Source organism: Columba livia, chromosome 4 (assembly GCF_036013475.1).
Source record: "Columba livia isolate bColLiv1 breed racing homer chromosome 4, bColLiv1.pat.W.v2, whole genome shotgun sequence".
In the NCBI taxonomy this organism is placed as follows: domain Eukaryota; kingdom Metazoa; phylum Chordata; class Aves; order Columbiformes; family Columbidae; genus Columba; species Columba livia.
This window is the reverse complement of record NC_088605.1, coordinates 38390452-38407190: the sequence shown is the minus strand read 5'-3', so window position 1 is coordinate 38407190 and position 16739 is coordinate 38390452. Positions and strand designations below refer to the sequence as shown.

General features: G+C 36.3%; 1 long non-coding RNA gene across 14 annotated transcripts in view; it reads left to right on the top strand.

Annotated features, from left to right (window-relative positions):
• Positions 1-41: 41 nt before the first annotated feature.
• LOC110355310 (uncharacterized) overlaps positions 42-16739 on the top strand; it is a 64515-nt gene continuing 47817 nt past the window's right edge. For 3 of the 14 annotated variants that reach the window (XR_010472244.1, XR_010472242.1, XR_010472255.1), the window contains exons 1-5: positions 255-393; positions 1103-1216; positions 4627-4701; positions 7413-7621; positions 8694-13653. This is a non-coding gene — a long non-coding RNA (uncharacterized LOC110355310). The other 11 variants (XR_010472251.1, XR_010472254.1, XR_010472252.1 and 8 more) reach the window with 11 other exon arrangements.

Genomic DNA, 16739 nt, shown 5'->3' with positions numbered 1-16739 from the left:
CTCCTCCTGCCGCCGCCGCGGCTCATTTCCCCCCGCTCCCCTCTCCTGTGCCCGAGAGCCTCTCGGAGCCGCCTGGGTGGGGGGAGCAGGGGCGGAGTAGGTCACTAAATCGTTATCCCAAGTGCCCGGACGAACTCCAGCGATCAAGGGCCAGCGAAGACACCAGCTTCATCCCCGCTTCAGACTCCCCCAGGCTTCCTGGTGAGGACCGGCCCTCTCCCAGCGGCCCCCAGGGAAGGGGTCCCGGGGCAGGTACAGCTCCCCTCAGAGGGAAGGAAGAGTCTTTGCGCCTCCATAAATCGCGTGAGAAGCCGCTACAAACTTTGATAAGGGTTCTTGGCAGCTCCCAAGGCTTTGTGCGTTTTGCTTGGCCCAAGCTGTGTGAGCAGCGGGGTAAGAAATTGAAAAAAAGTTCAGGCTTGGAAAAAACCAAACATAGAGCCTTTTTCATGCTTCAGAATACCCCACCAGCCTTCTCTCTCTCATTCTGCCAGCAGGTAGAATCTGTTTGTATGAAAAAGCAACAATTAAACATAATGTATATTAGACATCACAATAACTGCTTTCTAGAGTTTTTCAGGTCTGTGGATAACATAGCTTGTGTCTTAATGTTTGTCCACTTTTACAGTTTATAAGCCAAATTCTGTTACATATTAAAATTTGTTACAAATTAAAATTTGTTACAAATTAAAATTTATCAATACTAAGATATATCCCCATACAGTAGAACTAAGAGCAACCTTAATGATCTGTAGCTGGAATCAATTTTCTTGTTCATTAACCTGTTGCTAGAGATTAATAAATGTTTTCCCATAGAACATACAATGTTGTGGAGTGTTGGGTAGATGAGAAAAATCCACTGTTCCAGTCCTAAGCTCTATAAACATATGTACATCATGTATGTGCCTGTATTAAGACACATACTTGTCTTTGTATTTTGTTTTTTTTTTGCCTGGTGTATCAGGTTTAAACTTTTTGCTTGTGCTTTCAAGGCCCTGAAGTACTCTGACTCAGACTTCATCTCTGTTGTTAATGTCTGTTGTCATTTTTTTCTTGCTTTGTAGTAACAGTGTGCCTGTTTTGCCCTGTCTTCTTATCCCAGTTGCTTGCTTTCTACTAGTCTGCCTTCAAGTGTGGAATTTCCTTCTTTGGTATTACCTAGAAGAAAGAAATTATATTGCTCCGAACACCAGCAGACTGTTACAGCACCATTAAGGTAACTACGTTACCTAATTGAGTAAATTAAGTAACACGAGATCTTGTTATTATAACCTTTGTCCGTAAAAATGCGAACTAATATAATCCAGCTGCTAAACTGGATAGCAGCCATTTAGTTTTCCTAAAGATCATGATTCACAGTACTTCATAAAAGCAGCCAGAGCTGGCCCTGGGATTAGTGATTTGTTTGAATATGATACCTGTGCTTCTGGGAGGGCTCCAGATTGCTTTGGAGCTGTGAAATTTGTGCCACCTAAACTGCCATGCTTAATGAGCTCCTTCCCAACCAGCTCAGCCAGCTTCCCTGAGCTGTTGAGAGGCAAGTACAGTGCCAGGTCAAAGGCACATCATGAGAACAGTATTACCACACAGGGACCTAACAATAGTGTCACAGTGGAGTCTTTCACCCTCAACCCAATCCTGATAAATTTCCCCCTCAAACTTTGGCCAAATTATGATCAACATCTGTCATGGCCTTCATTTCCACAACCTATTAATATTTTTTAGAAGTGCTATGCAGAGGAAAAGATCAATAAACCCCTCTGTGTTTCCAGACAGATGTAGTTGGAATGATCTTTGGCAACTGTTTTCTAAATTGTTGATAACTTGGCACGAATGTTAAGAACAATCTGGAATCTCCAGAAATGCTGGAATGCTTTAAGATCTGAGTGTACACACTGTTTCTGTAAAACAAATCTTATGAATCTATGTCCTAAAGATCAGCTTGGTTGAATATGATCCTGAATATCATACATTGAAATAATTTAGAAGTATTGTGATAAGCTAACCCAGGGTCTCTAACTCTGTTTTTGTTGGCTGAATGGACTAATTTCAAAGTGCAAAGAGACCCCCAGGTCATTTTAAGAGACTTCCAGGTGGTGGAAGGAAGAGGTGTGATCTCTCTCAGACAGACATCACCCTGTTCATTCAAAACCAGCTTCGCGACACACTCTGCAAGGTGTTATTCAAGTTGCTATGAAAACCCTGTATTCAGTCTCACACCTGTGAGTGGATTATCAGGTAATTAATTTAGGAGGGCATTCAAACACAGTTACTGAAGCATGTGTACTTTGTTATGTAGTTTAGTGCATTTCCTCAACTTCTACTGAGAACAATGGGTGGAAAACAAAGCTAGAGAAATGCCCCTAATATCTTCCTTTGCATGGGATAATTAAAACACGGATTTCAGGTCACATACTTAATGTGGTATTACCAAACCTTCCTTAACAAGAAACTGAAGTGTTCAGTAAATATAAAACAGTTTTCCATGTCTAAGAGTTTTTCTCATAATGTGATTTCTGTATGATCTCTCTGTATGCAGTAAATTAGAAAGGCAGCAATTACTGCATAAAAAGATTAGGTTATACAGCTATGTTTTATTTCAGATATTATACCTAGTTGTGTATACAAAATAATGCAAGACAGATAGACTAGCTGCCAGAAATGTCAAACTAGGTTAGAGGGCAAGAAACTGAATGAACAACAGGCTCAGAAATTTTCCAAAACACATTTTTACACCACAACATCATGTCAGCCCATGCTGTGTCAGTGGCTAGATTATTTTGTTCATCCAGGGCAACTGCAGTACCTGGACAAAAATGTGATGTACTTGGGGAAAACAAGAGGATACATCAAAGCAGAGTATAAGAAAATAGTTATGGAAAATCTATTACTAGAGCTCATACTGCATGTGTTGTTCAAGGTATCAAGACTCTCATGGTGAGATTTGGAAAAAGACACTAAAACAAACAGCTTTGTGGTTGTCTGTATTTTAAAAAATAGCAGGCAGGATAGGAGAAAACATAGTGTGCTTTTTCTGAAATATGAGAAATAGCAATTGAATTTAGTAGTATTGACAGAATAGAAATGGAAGTTAATACCTTAGAGGTATATGAGAACAAAAAGGCTTGGTTTAGTAGCAAAAGGAGGATGATAAAGACCTGATCACTTTACTTTATCAAGTAGAAAAGGGAAGTTATTGGAGACATTCATAAAGAAACAAGAAACTTGTGCAGTGCAATTTCCTGATTTGTAAGAATGCCTAGAAAGTGTCCAGTTTTTGTGAAAAGATTTGTCAGAGCATGTGGCATGTTGTTACAGTAAATGAGAGGTGAGAGAGGTGATGACTGTATTTTAGATTGCCTTTGGTATTAGAGAAGAAGGAATGCTAAGAGTTAGAGATCTTCCTGTCGCTTTGGAAACATCCACTATGACTGAAAGAAAGGTTTTGGAGTAAAGAAAACTACCTAGTGGAAACTATCTTGTGAAGAAGGGTAGGAAATAGCTGCCTAGGAAGCTAAGAACAAGGGGATCTAGGAATCCAGTCTTGGATACCTATTCGGAGAGGCTTTCTAGCTCTCCAACATGCCTTTCCTTGATCAAAATCTTAATGTCATGCTCAACATCACCACAGCCTGCCTCTTAGGCATCACCATGGTAAAGGTTTTAATCCATTGTCCTGGACATAGGTCAAATAACAGAGGAACAATGAGATGCTGGTGTTTCACCTTAGATACTTAATGCTTTTAAAGAAACAAATCAAAGGTAGCAAACAAACTCAAAGCAATGAAGGTAACATGGTGCTCAAGGAGGATATGAGTAGTATTACTTAAATCATTTTTAAAAAGTCAATAGATAACTTAGGGAATATGGGGTTAATTCTATGCCTGAAAAACAATAACACATTTATAAAAATTATAGTCTACTGGAAGAATGAGAACATAAGCACTAGTGTGTGCCGTCAGGGCAGTACAGACTTTGCTAGGAAGGCAGTTCTGCAAGGTGTTAAACTTCCCAAGGCTTGAGCCAGGCTCTAAATGAATAAGAAAGGATTCAGAGTTAAAGCATGCCCTGCCCTCTCTCTATCTGATATAATTATAAGAGAACCTTTAAAACCCTGCATTTGGCACTGTCTTTAAACACCACAGCAGTATGGCAGCTGGCAGTAAAAACTAAACAAAAATATGTGAACCCCTCCCAGCCTCTTGCAAGTTTGACAACACGCTATATGAAGGACTGAGTGTCTACCCAGTTAATTTGATTATCAACTCATTGAGCAGTGCAAGTATCTATACATTAGAAAATAATTTGTTGTAGGCTCACACTCAAACTGTAAAAGGCTTCTTAAAAAGCTAGTGAGTTTTAGTCTGGTCAACTAAAATCAGATCAGACACCCAGTAAAGCAACTTGTGCTTCTTAGAACTGTATAATACCAGTGTAACTGAATTGTTACCTACTTCCTTAAAGGATTAGCACCACTTAGATAAAACTCATGGGTTTTTATATTTGTTGAAATGCTGGAGTCTTATTAATTATCTTATTTGATAAATACTGATAATGTCCTTTGTTTGACTAATATCCAGTTGAAGAGAGAAGGAATATGTTTTTTGACTATGTTTTAACTTTTAGGAATTAAGAATCTAAAAAGAAGAGAGAAATCCCAGAAAACCTCCATTCTGACTTTGAAAAATAATGAATTAGCAGGTAGCTATGAATCCAATGAATTCTCCTTATTCTGCTCTTGTAGAACCTGATGGTGAAAGCTGTCTTTCAAGCTGATGTTTTAGCTCCTCCCTCCCCCCCCCCCTTTTTTTTTTCTGCACATGATTACTGTCTAGGTACATCCATTTCTGAGTGTTCTATTTTAGGAAAAAAAATCACATAGAGAGCTTCTTTTTGAGGTAGGGCAAAGTATTTTGTGTTGCAGAATGCTTATTATGTGTTTTAGGGAAGTCAGAGAACTTCCACAATTGTTTTGTATGCAAAAAGCTGGAAGCACTACAGAAATAGTTGTACTGTACTATAGATTACTATACAATCAGAAGAATGATGTGGTTACATTCAGAAATACTGTGAGAAAGTGAAACAAAACTCAAAGAAACTCAATGAGAAAGAAAGCAAAAGAACTGATAAGTGATGTACTTAATAGAAAAGATACCTATAACTTAAGATGCAGTTAATAAATTAGTTGAAAAACTCAAATGACACTTTTTCTTAAAAGGAGTTCATGCTTTTAAATTGCTTTCTATGCTTAGTGTTATGAAAGACATGAAATTGAATCAGAAACTGAGTAAGAACAACCAAAAAAATTATATGAAACTACTAGAATTGAGTTCTTAATTTCTTAAGGAAATGTAACTGCTGATATTAGTTGGTGAAAATACAAAAACTATCCAGAAATCTTTATTTCAGACACAGTCAATGTGACCTTAAAAGTAGAAATTAAAAATAATAGCAGTTGTTTTAAAAAAACTATTGAAATGTGTAATAAAGTAGTTCTATGTCAAAGGGAAGAACATAGCTAATACTTAAAACTTAAGCCAGCAGCCTGATTGTGAAGTATTTTAACTATTGGAATTTACAGTCAATTACTCAATATTATTTCTGATAACTTAAAATGTTTATAACTACAAAATCAACTGTATTTGCTAGTCAATTGAATATAATGAGATTTCTAGTTGAGAACCTCAGATGAATCTTGACTTACGAAGTAACGTTCAGGATTTTAAGGAACTCATCCATGCAGCTTGGGAAAAGGAACATATTATGCTGGTATAAGAACTGTGTTTTAGTGGTGTTTTTGTTTGGTTGTTGTTGTTGTTGTTGTTGTTTTAATGGATACAGCTACACTCAGTCTTCTGTCCAAATTAAATATCTAGTACAAATCTGTGTGGAGATCAGGTATCACCTGCACACACTGAATTCATTTGCTGAGACCTATTAATTAGTTCCTGTTTGTTTAATAGTGTTTACTTCATATGACCAATAGGAAGAAACTGAAATCCTCAGTGTAATTATTGAGCTAGGTTCAGATTGGCCATTATATTCCAGTATATCTGGAAATCTTAGTAATAAGTACATTCCTGTAGGATTATAGAAATAACTAGATATCACTCTTCCAATTTATACTTCTGCTATTCAAATGTAGAATAACCATCCATTTTCAGTATGAAAGACATCTGAAAACCTTTCTTGCTACTGGAAAAAAATTAACTTTTACTATGTTATGAAACTCAAAAGCTCCTGACATAATTTTGCTGGGATGGTAAACCTATGATGTGTTGCAAAAATTTTTATGGGAAGCCATATAAATAACTCTTCCAAAACATTTCAGAAATCATATAAAAACAGAATCCAAAGCCACATCAAATATGGTAACATACTTAGGTATTCAATAAGGTCACCAGCATGTCATTTTAAATGACAACACAGAAAACCTAATAAAATAGTTGTTATGAAGTAAGTGAGGACCTGGAATTTTAGAATGTCACATGCAAAAGGTAGTGCATAACACACCATTAAGACTGTGGTCTGAAATTAAAAAAAAAAAAAATTATCGTCTAAGAACAGATTCAGACTAACATAAAGTACCATTGCAGTTGACTATGAACCTTTTTCTTTTTTTCCACAATGATTTTAATAATGGTGAATAAAAGGTGAACATATGTCAGCACTGTGCCCTTGCAGCAAAGAAGGTAAACAGTCTCCTGGGCTACATTCAGCAGAGGGTCACCAGCAGGTTGAGCGAGGTGATTCCTCCCCTTCGCTCAGCCCTGGTGAGATGCATCTGGTGTACTAGGTCCAGTCTGGGTTCCCCAGTGCAAGAGATGTGCATGTACTGGAGCAGGTTCAGTGAAGAGCCACTAAAGTGATGAAGGGTCTGAAGCATCTAACATACGAGGGGAGGCTGCAAGAGCTGGGACTGCTCAGTACAGAGAAGAGAAAGCTGAGGGGGATCTCATCAATGTGTGTAAAAACCTGACAGGAAGGTACAAAGAAGACACAGCCAAAGTCAGTGGTGCCCAGTGACAGGACAACTGGCAATGGGGAAAAACTGTAATTTGGAAAATCCCGCTTGAACACCAGAAAAAACTTTTTTCCTGTCAATGTGATTCAGCATTGGAGCACATTGCCTAGAGAGCTTGTGGAGTCTCTACCTTTGAAAGCAGACAAAATTTAAATGGGTGCAGTGTTGAGCAATCTGGTCTAGGTGACCCTGCTTTGAGCAGGGGGGTTTGGATTTGAAAAATGCATTCAAACACGTTTTGTTTAATGTTTAATATAAATATAGATATGGTTAGACTATAAATGCTTCCACTGTACAAAAGAATTAAGGCAATAAATGTGCAATAAACAAGCATAACTGATTTCTCCCTAGAGCTCATTAACATAAGATTATGCATTTGCATTTGCAGAGCAACCTGGGATCACTTTGCAGAAACAAAGAAGGAAAGCATATCACTTTGCCACCTTTTTCAGAAAATGGCTTTTGCTGAAGTAATACAACTGTACAAGGAACTTTTGAACATGCATCACAGTGGCTAAAAGGCGTTCAGCAAAACAATACACTTCAAACTACAAAAGTAATTGATTACAATGGCTTAAAACCCCTACTAATAACAAGGTATGCTGGGTTACATGAAAACTCCATATGAGATTTCCTTAGAATCATAGAATATTTTGGGTTGGAGGGGACCTTCAAAGCTCATCTAGTCCAACCCCCTGCAATAAGCAGGGACATCTGCAACTAGATCAGGTTGCTCAGAGCCCCGTCCAGTCTGACCTTGAATGTCTCCAGGGATGAGCATCTACCACCACTCTGGGAAACCCAGTGTTTCACCAGCCTCATAAAAAATTTCTTCCTCGTGTCTAGCCTGAATCTCCCCTCTTTTAGTTTAAAACCATTACTCCTTTTGCCGTAATAACAGGTCCTGCTAAAACATCTGTCCCCGTCTTTCTTATAGCCTCCTTTTAAGTACTGAAAGTCTGCAGTAAGATCTCCCAGGAGCCTTCTCTCCTCCAGGCTGAACAATCCCAATTCTCTCAGCCTGTCCTCATAGGAAATCTTCATGAAAGAGAACATACGATATTTGCTTAGAAATTATTATATGGATAACTTTAAAAAGGGTTGGTAGCAAAATCTAAGAACTTGTTTCACCTTTGTCATTAGAATTAGTCCACTTAAAATTCTTCATAATTCTACCATGTCAAAAGTAAGAAATTTTCATATCAGATGTTCAAATTGGAAAACTGCAGGTAAAGACAAGTTAAGTAAGAGCTGAGACTAGTAAGATTTGTTCGGTTAAGTCCCTTGAATGGTAGTTGGGAGTTTGAGTTGGCTCCAGTCTGCCTTGGACGTCCCAAGGGGAAAAGAAGCCTTGGCAACATTACAGTCCACATTGTTCCATTGTTTTTGAACAATTAATGTGTCATTACCTTTTTCTGCAAAGTAGAGGCTCCACTTTTCTGCTCGTTCCTCCCTTTGAGCCCCAATACCAGCTTTGTGCTTCCATGGTTAAGCAGCTGTGTGAAAAGGTTCTACAGTGACTGTAAAAAACATCTCACAAAGGATATTTTCTCTGTTATACCAACATATGTTTTATGACAGCTAATTCAAACCATTTTCATATTTATTAAATCTGAAAAAAATGTTTAATTTTCTAATATAACATTGATAGTTATTTTTTACTTTCCAGTTCAGCTTTGTTTTAGTTATTGTTTCCCTGCAGCATTGAGAAATCTGGCTGAGTTTGAACAAGCAAATCAGGAAACCCTCTTTTGGGAATAAAATGCATGAGGTAATAGTATTCAATTTCCTAAAGCTTTCCTTTAATTTAACATTTTGAAAATGACATTTAGTGCTAAAACTGCATATGTAGGATTGTGTTAAAAGGCTGATGATTAAAATTTTAAAAATTAATAAATAAAGGCATAGATAAGGTGAAGATAGAACTAATGTACCTAGACACATTTGAATGGAAATTAGTTTAATGTAGGCATATTCCATTTAAACCCAATAACATTTGTTTTGATGGTGGGATTAAGTAAAGAGTATATCAATGTTGAGATTATGAAGCAGTGGTTGCCTTGGAGAAAATGAACATATGTGAACAGGTAAGGACATTGCCAGTCATGTTTAGATGGATTAAATATGTTATCTGGTATACTCAAACTATTAATGCAGCATAGGACAAGATGGCTAAAAAGAATTCCTAATTCTTTTGACCTTAGTAGATTTAAACATGGATAGATATTGTATTTCTCTGTCAGCTGCGTGCCTCTTGTGTACTTTGGCTGTGTCCTGCAGAGCTACATCTGCAAAATGACTTCAGTAGTTTTCAAATGTGTGCTCAGCCATTGCACCTTTTAGATGTTTTTGTTTTTACCAGGAAAACTGTCTCACTGACAGTCTTAATGTGTTAAAGTGTAAATGACGTGTTAATCTTTGTCTAGTACATGCATAAACCCGTTTGTGTAAAATCTTCCAGTCAGTCCAATATGCTGTGAAGTGAGCAGTGGGCACAGGCACTGATTTGGGCTTTGTACATAATACCATGGCGACACATCTCTCACCAGATTATGTTGTTGTGCAACTCCTACTTTTCAAAATAATTTCATGGCAAAATATTTGCCTAGTCTGTTTTTCTTTTCCTTTTCCTATTGGGCAGAGGGTAAGGCTAAAATCCATATTATTCTCTTTTGAGAGGCATCATTTACCCACCTAAATTTAAGCTGCTTTAGGGCTTAACTGCTTGTAGTGTTCTGGTGGTACAGAGTTACAGTGAAATTTCATTAGGCCAGATGCAAAGCAAAATATAAAGCAGGGACACAGCAAATACCTTAATTTTATTATTTATTCCTTACTGCCTTTGAACATATTTAAAAATGTGTGCAGTGAATGAGGTGAATAATCTTGTATTGAGCTCAGCACACTGTTTATTGGGATACATAGTTTCCCTCCTGTGCTTTATAATGCACAACTGTTGATGAAATTAACAGGTCTATATAAATGAAACATACACATACCTACTGAGATACAGACATCTTTTTTACAGATCTAGACCTTCATTCTTATGTGACTGAATTTAATTTATTGGAATGGTAATTGTCAATACCTTAACATTATACTATTAAATAAAAGGTTTTAATTTTGTGAAGTGCGTTGTCAGTAAAGAGAGAAATATTGCTCTTATTTGAATAATTTCATGGCCTGTAACATTACTGAATAGCAGCATACTGTTTGAGATGTTAAAGATCAGTTCTTAGTCTTTTCAAATGACAAGTAAAAAAAATCCTGAAAACTGAGGCCTTAAAAATCCAAAATAAGAATACAAAGACGAACACAGGGAAATAGTCTACTAAAACTCTGTGAGCCATGAAAGACCAGAATGAGTTGGTGATGACCTGAGTATTTTTGTGAGGGGAATCAGAGTGGATCATTCCATCTTTCTAGCTCCCTGTATCACATGATATTTCAAGTCACTACTCTCTATGAGTAGTGTATAAGTAGTGACGTTTAGTGCTTCAGTGTTAAAAAAGCTCAAATCTTTTATGGAACCATGTTTATGTTGACAAGTTTCAAAGAAAAAATAATTAGAACAGGACTGTTCTTATTTCATTAGTAATGATAAGATTTCTTTTGGCAAAATAAATGTGATTAATTCTGAGTTTGTTCTGTTACTGTTTATTTGGGCTTTTGTATTCTATTATTTGTGTTATGGCATAATGTAGTTTCTTTTATGTATAATATTTCTTTATATGTTTCAATTTCCTAGCATTTTTTTTCCTAGAACTTTCATACCATGAATAATTGTGAAATTTACTGACTGTGAATTCCTTTACAGTGATATAAGTAATTGTGAAAAGTAAGAATTTTCCATAAAATTGATTTCAAATTCTCTGCCGTTCTAGTCAGGGTTTTTAAAGACTTATTAGGAAAATGTGTTTTGATGGATTGTCTGCCTGGAGAATAAAGCTAGTATTACTAAACTTCATTCCCATGAGTGAAACCTTCCATTCAATTCCCCTATATTTTTTTTAATGTCATCCCATTATTGCCTTTTCTTTTGCTTTAAATCACGAAGGTGCCACAAGATATTGAATTGTGTACAGTACAAACATTTATTAGATATATGAAAATACGATAAAAACATCGTACTCCCAGTTTTGGAAGGAAACTTTGTGCTGGTTTGTGAATAGCAGCCTAGGTGTAAAGAACTACGTAACCCATTTCTAAGCAGCTGAGACAGCAAAATCTATAAGGGAATTTACAGTGTTGCAGCAGAAGTCTTCAACAGAGTTTAATTAAAGCGTTCTGGTGATCTGAAGATATTAATAATCCAGTACTGAAATTAAAGAAGTCCACATCAACAGAACTTTTTCTCAAGCTCATGATGCCAGTTGGCATTGTTATGCATATATATATATATATATGTATCACATATAAAAATCTACAGTTAATGACCAAAATACCAAATGCTTATTCAACCACCTCCAAGTAAGCGATGCAATGCCAAGATATCAGGCACCTAGTCCCAGCTGGTTGTTTCAGATCACTTAAGTGAGGCATTCTGTACATAAGCTTTCTATATAGTTCATGAAGATAAAGAAGTGGGTGATCTAAGGGGGAAACTTTTCTGCTGAGCTGCTTAGAGTTTGTGAGTGAAAACGCTAAGCATCACCTAAGTCTGAGCCCTGTGCTTTGGGTGTCTGTTCATTTGGCTCCAGCATTCCTTCTCAGCATCAGTCTAACTAGAAAGGAATATTTGGCTATTTAAAATATAGATGTAAATGCAGGTGGAATCATTACAACATGCACAATGTGGTTAAATTGTGGAGCCCATTCCCATAGGATGTTGTGGTAATTTTACATGGATTCAAAAATGATAAACCAAATTTAGGTTAATTAGACACCAAATTACCATCATTGAAGGTGAAATGGCGAAATGTGGAAGAACTACTAACTATGTATGCATGTATGTATGTATGTATCTATCTATCTATCTATCTATCTATGTTCTGTTCTGGCTACTGTCAAACACAGAATTTTAGAATATGTGGATCTTTGTTCAGAACAAGTACAGTCATGTTTTCAGTATTATGACAGTACTATAACGTCTACTAAGTTAACTAGATCTATTTAATACATTTTTCAGAACATTTTTCAAGAGGAAATGGGATATTTCTGAACAATGTTTGAATTTTTAACCTAATTTAGGTAGATTCAGTTCTTTCCTCTCTATATCAATATGCATTCAATAATCAAAATATATTTGTGTGTGTACATATATACATAGCCTGCATACCTTTCCATACCCAGGAAGTAGTCCAGTTCTCCATGTCACTAATTTCTATTTGAAAGATAAATTAGCCCATTACGAACTCCCCAAACTGGAACAACTTGGCAAAAGGGCAACAGTATTTACAGAGTGAGTTTGTTTTTCTTCCTGGTTTAGGTGATATTAGGTGGGGCTGGTAGAGTTCAGTGCCAAGAAAAGCATATATATGTATCTCAAAGTGCATTTTAATGAACTTATTTGATTCTATACCTTAAAAAAATATTATTGTTTAAATAAGAAGAAATTTCTATATGTTATATTTTCAACACTTTTAGAGTAATAGTTTTTCTTCTCTCTCCACGTTTATATTGACAAGTTTCAAAGAAAAAATAATTAGAACAGGACTGTTCTTATTTCATTAGTAATGATAAGATTTCTTTTGGATTTTGTGAAATTTTGGTCAAGTCTATGAATTTGGAATTTGTGAAATTTTGGTCAAGTCTATGAATCCAGTTTCTGTGTGATCCTAAATTAATGTCAGTCAAGCTGGGGGTATTTAACAGCTCTTATGTTTCTAAGGACAGAGAATCTTGTATGATCATGATTGCACACACTAAAGACAACTCAACCACAAAGTTTATAATATGGTTTAAAACAACAGGCAATCAATATTTTATAGAGGATGAAGGAAGACAATAGTAACATATTATTTTCACAAATTATAGAGTTACAAGACATTAAAAATATTTTACAAATATCTTCTGCCTCCATAATGCCTGTTGACCTACTTGAATTGTGTAAACAAACAAGTATTCTTCATAAAGAAAGAGGAGAATCACACAAAGCCTCTTATTATAATTGGATAGACTATTCCTGAATATATTTATTTATTTTATTTTGGAGTTTTTGCTTTCACAAGTGAACATGGTTATTTCTTTTTATTTCATTCATGTCTATCTCCTTTGCGGTAGAAAGATGTTCTCTTGAAATCAGTTATGTAGAGGCTTCCCAGGGATAAGGTACAAAAGTCAGCTCTGTATATGTTGAATCAGAGGTGACTGGTAAATGCAAATTGTACTTCTAGGCTGGAGCTTTCAGGCTTCTTTTTGGCATTTTTTGAGGTCATTTTTTTGCAGTGTTAGGCCTGTGGATGGAGCATTTGTTTGCTCAAAGTTTTCAGAGTACCTTCTACACATGAAAAGTGAGGGTGGATCTTGGCACCACTGTAGGTTCTTTTTCTGTGTCTGTGTTGTTTTTTTTTTTTTTTTCAGTTTCTGGGCTCTAGCTCAAAGTTACTAACCACATCTGGCATCCAGAGCATGGAAAGTTCAAGGAAGGACGTCTCAACAGCTAGCAAAGATGTCAAAAAATTTGGAAGGTAACTATGTGCAAATTCAAAATCATACACTAGGAATCTAGGAATCAAGACAAATAAAATATTGCATGACTAAGTGTAATCCAATAAAGCTAAGGCACACATGAATTATTTCCCGCTGATTCACTTAGGTATATGACTAATCCAGCAGAGCTAACAAAGTCAAAAGGGAGAATAAGCTGGAGAAATCAGCAAAGTTGCAGAAAATATCAGTAACAGGGAAAACACTGTGCTTAACACTTTTAGTTCATTGCACAAATTCATTGCATAGTTTCCTTTTGTTGCTCTGAGAACAAATAATCCAGCTATACAATCAGAGATGTGTCTTTGCTAGCCTTTGCCCTACATCTTTCAATCATGATGATTAGTGGGGAAGCAGTCCTTGTGGCAGCTGATACAGCCCTATTAGCACAGTAACTCTTGGCATGCCTGACTGCAGACAGCGTGGGGGTCAAAGGCAGTAGCGACTTTCCCATAGTAGACCCCTACAGTTTCTTGTAGTACTAGAATTATTCTAGTTTAACTCAAGGCTCAGGGAGTTTCAGGCAAGATCCACAAAAATATTTGAGTATCAAAAGTGGATCTGTAGATGGTTTAAGCATCTAAATCTCAAAGGCCTCCCTGAACAGTGTTAAGGACTATATTTTTGACAGTAAAACTCCTCTAATGCAGAAGATTCCACTTTTCTTTCAGTGACTGCCATCTTGTTTGGATTAAGACTGTCAGGTTTTTTTGAAATTTAAATCTAATTGGAAGACTGAAAATTGGCATCTCTCTGCCCAAGTATTTACCTGTCCTGCTTGACATTAAGTTCAGACAAAATATGGTTGTTTTCGCCACTTCTTTAAAATTTACAAAGTAGGTAGGAGAGATGAGCTGTCTGGTTTGTTTTCTAAACCTGAATTATTAGAGTATTCCCATAGAATATGGGACCAAGAAGTTCAAGACTTTCCGCAACATCAGTGAAGTGAAATCCACATCTTCCTAGAAAGTGTCTTAACGACAAGGCTGTGAGGCTGTAAGGTGGTACTGTTTTGGTACAGGGGACTGCTACTCTCTTGAAACTGGGGCCCTTTAAGTAGTGTTTCCTAAACTATGCCCATGTATTTTAAACTGAATGATCATTTTATGTAGCTGCAGAAATGGCCAGACCTATGTGAGGTATTTTTGCTGTTGGTTTTAAGATTTTAAATTAAAATCTATACCAACATGATTCATTTAAACTCTAAACTAAATAATTCCTTGCAAAGGCTGCTTCCTCACCCTGTGGGGAGTAAAACAAATCCTGAAATTGTTGACTCATAACTGGGGATTAATTGTTGCATCTAGATATCATTAAATAGTCTTCAGAAAGAGCATAGAATGAAATAGGAGGGATAGATGCAGAAATAAAGTAGAAAGATCTGTGAGTCTATTGAATGTTTATTTGGGCTTGTCCATTTAACCTAGAAGCTGTATCAGCAGGAGGTGTCCGTTATCATGACATTAACTAGTTGTGACTAGTGTTTAAAAAGGGGGTTTTGTGGAGAAAACATGAGATAAATAAATGCAGCTGGGTATCAGCCTGACTGAGATAACTGTTCTCTCTGTTTTTCTGGAATCAGATAGCACTTTTTGGTCACAGAATCCAACTAAATTTTCAATGCTGTAATTATAAAAGGCACATGGAGTCAGAATTAATGTAGAGTAAGCAAATCAGAATTAAAGAGAGACAGAAAATGAGAAAAAGAAATAAACACACAGTATGTGGTAACCACAATTTAGTAAATCATAAATACAGATGGAATATCCTGTGATGGGAAAGTTGCAACTAAACATCTGTTTCTTCCAAATTTCCAAAGAAAAATAGACCCATGTTTTATGCCCAGATGTTTCAGAAACTAGACTATGCAAATCCGTCAAAAAACGTCAAATTCATATGCAATTTTTAAGAACTTGGTATGTTTATAAATTGTCTCTAGAACAGTCACTGGTAAATAAAAAGTAGTCAGCAAAAATGCAGATTTACCCCTTATGACCAATTTTTTTTCTTTAGTTCAGAGACAACAGAAAGTATGTCAGGGATTTTGTCTACAGGTACTAATAAAGAAGGCCAAGATCTTGATTTTTGAACAGTGGCTATTCTGGTATGATCTTCTGTTCCCTAAGAATTCTTGACAGAAATCATCAAAATAGTTACTGTGCAAAGGTCAGGTGCTGAACTAAATCTTTGACCCACGGTCTACTCTGTAATGTACCCTTTACTTCAGTTTAGAGACAATAATGGGAAGGATTCTGTTGCTTAAACAGGCATCCACATCCTTTGAGATGCTTTAAGGAATCTTAGATACCCATTGACAGATATGACATAGGGCATTCAAGAAACCCAGATTTTCTAGAGCAGCAGTGAAAATGTAATCATAAACACAACCCTGAGACACAAGTCTGCCCTGATACAACAAGTGGAAATTTCCTGTAAGTAGATGAGTTTTTCTGTGGCATAATGACTGTCATATCCTGTTTGCAGTCCTAACAATCATGAGATCCAAGAATTATGCTGAAGTGACAGAGCATATATGTGCATGTGTATGTGTGTCATACATATGCAGAGGCGGAGACAAAGAGTTAATGAGTTTATGGTAGCACGAAATGTTTGAGATCACATAAATGATTAATTCTTAATCCATTGCAAACTAATTTTACATTAAGCCTAGTGCTCTCTCATCTCAGTGCAATTCATGTAAAAGGTATCCTAGCCGTGGAATAAGATAAGGTAATACATCAAAAATAATTTAAATATTTTCTCTGTCATACCAGGATGTTTAAAGCTACGGAGTATGTAATGAATTATTACCTCAGGATGTCTCCAAGAAGATATTATATTTGCATTTGGAAGATGGAATTTTTTTTTTTTTAAATGTTGCCTTTGGCACAGGAGGGTCTCTTATTCATTTCGGTTTCCTTAATGGATTCATTACTAGCATTTAATTTAGCTGTGGTGGTTACCTGCCAATAGTTGCTATATAGAATCTATACTGCACAAGAACAATCAAGCATCTATTCACTCATTTCTTTAGCAGGATTTTAGCTCCTCAGCTTGTTCCTAAATG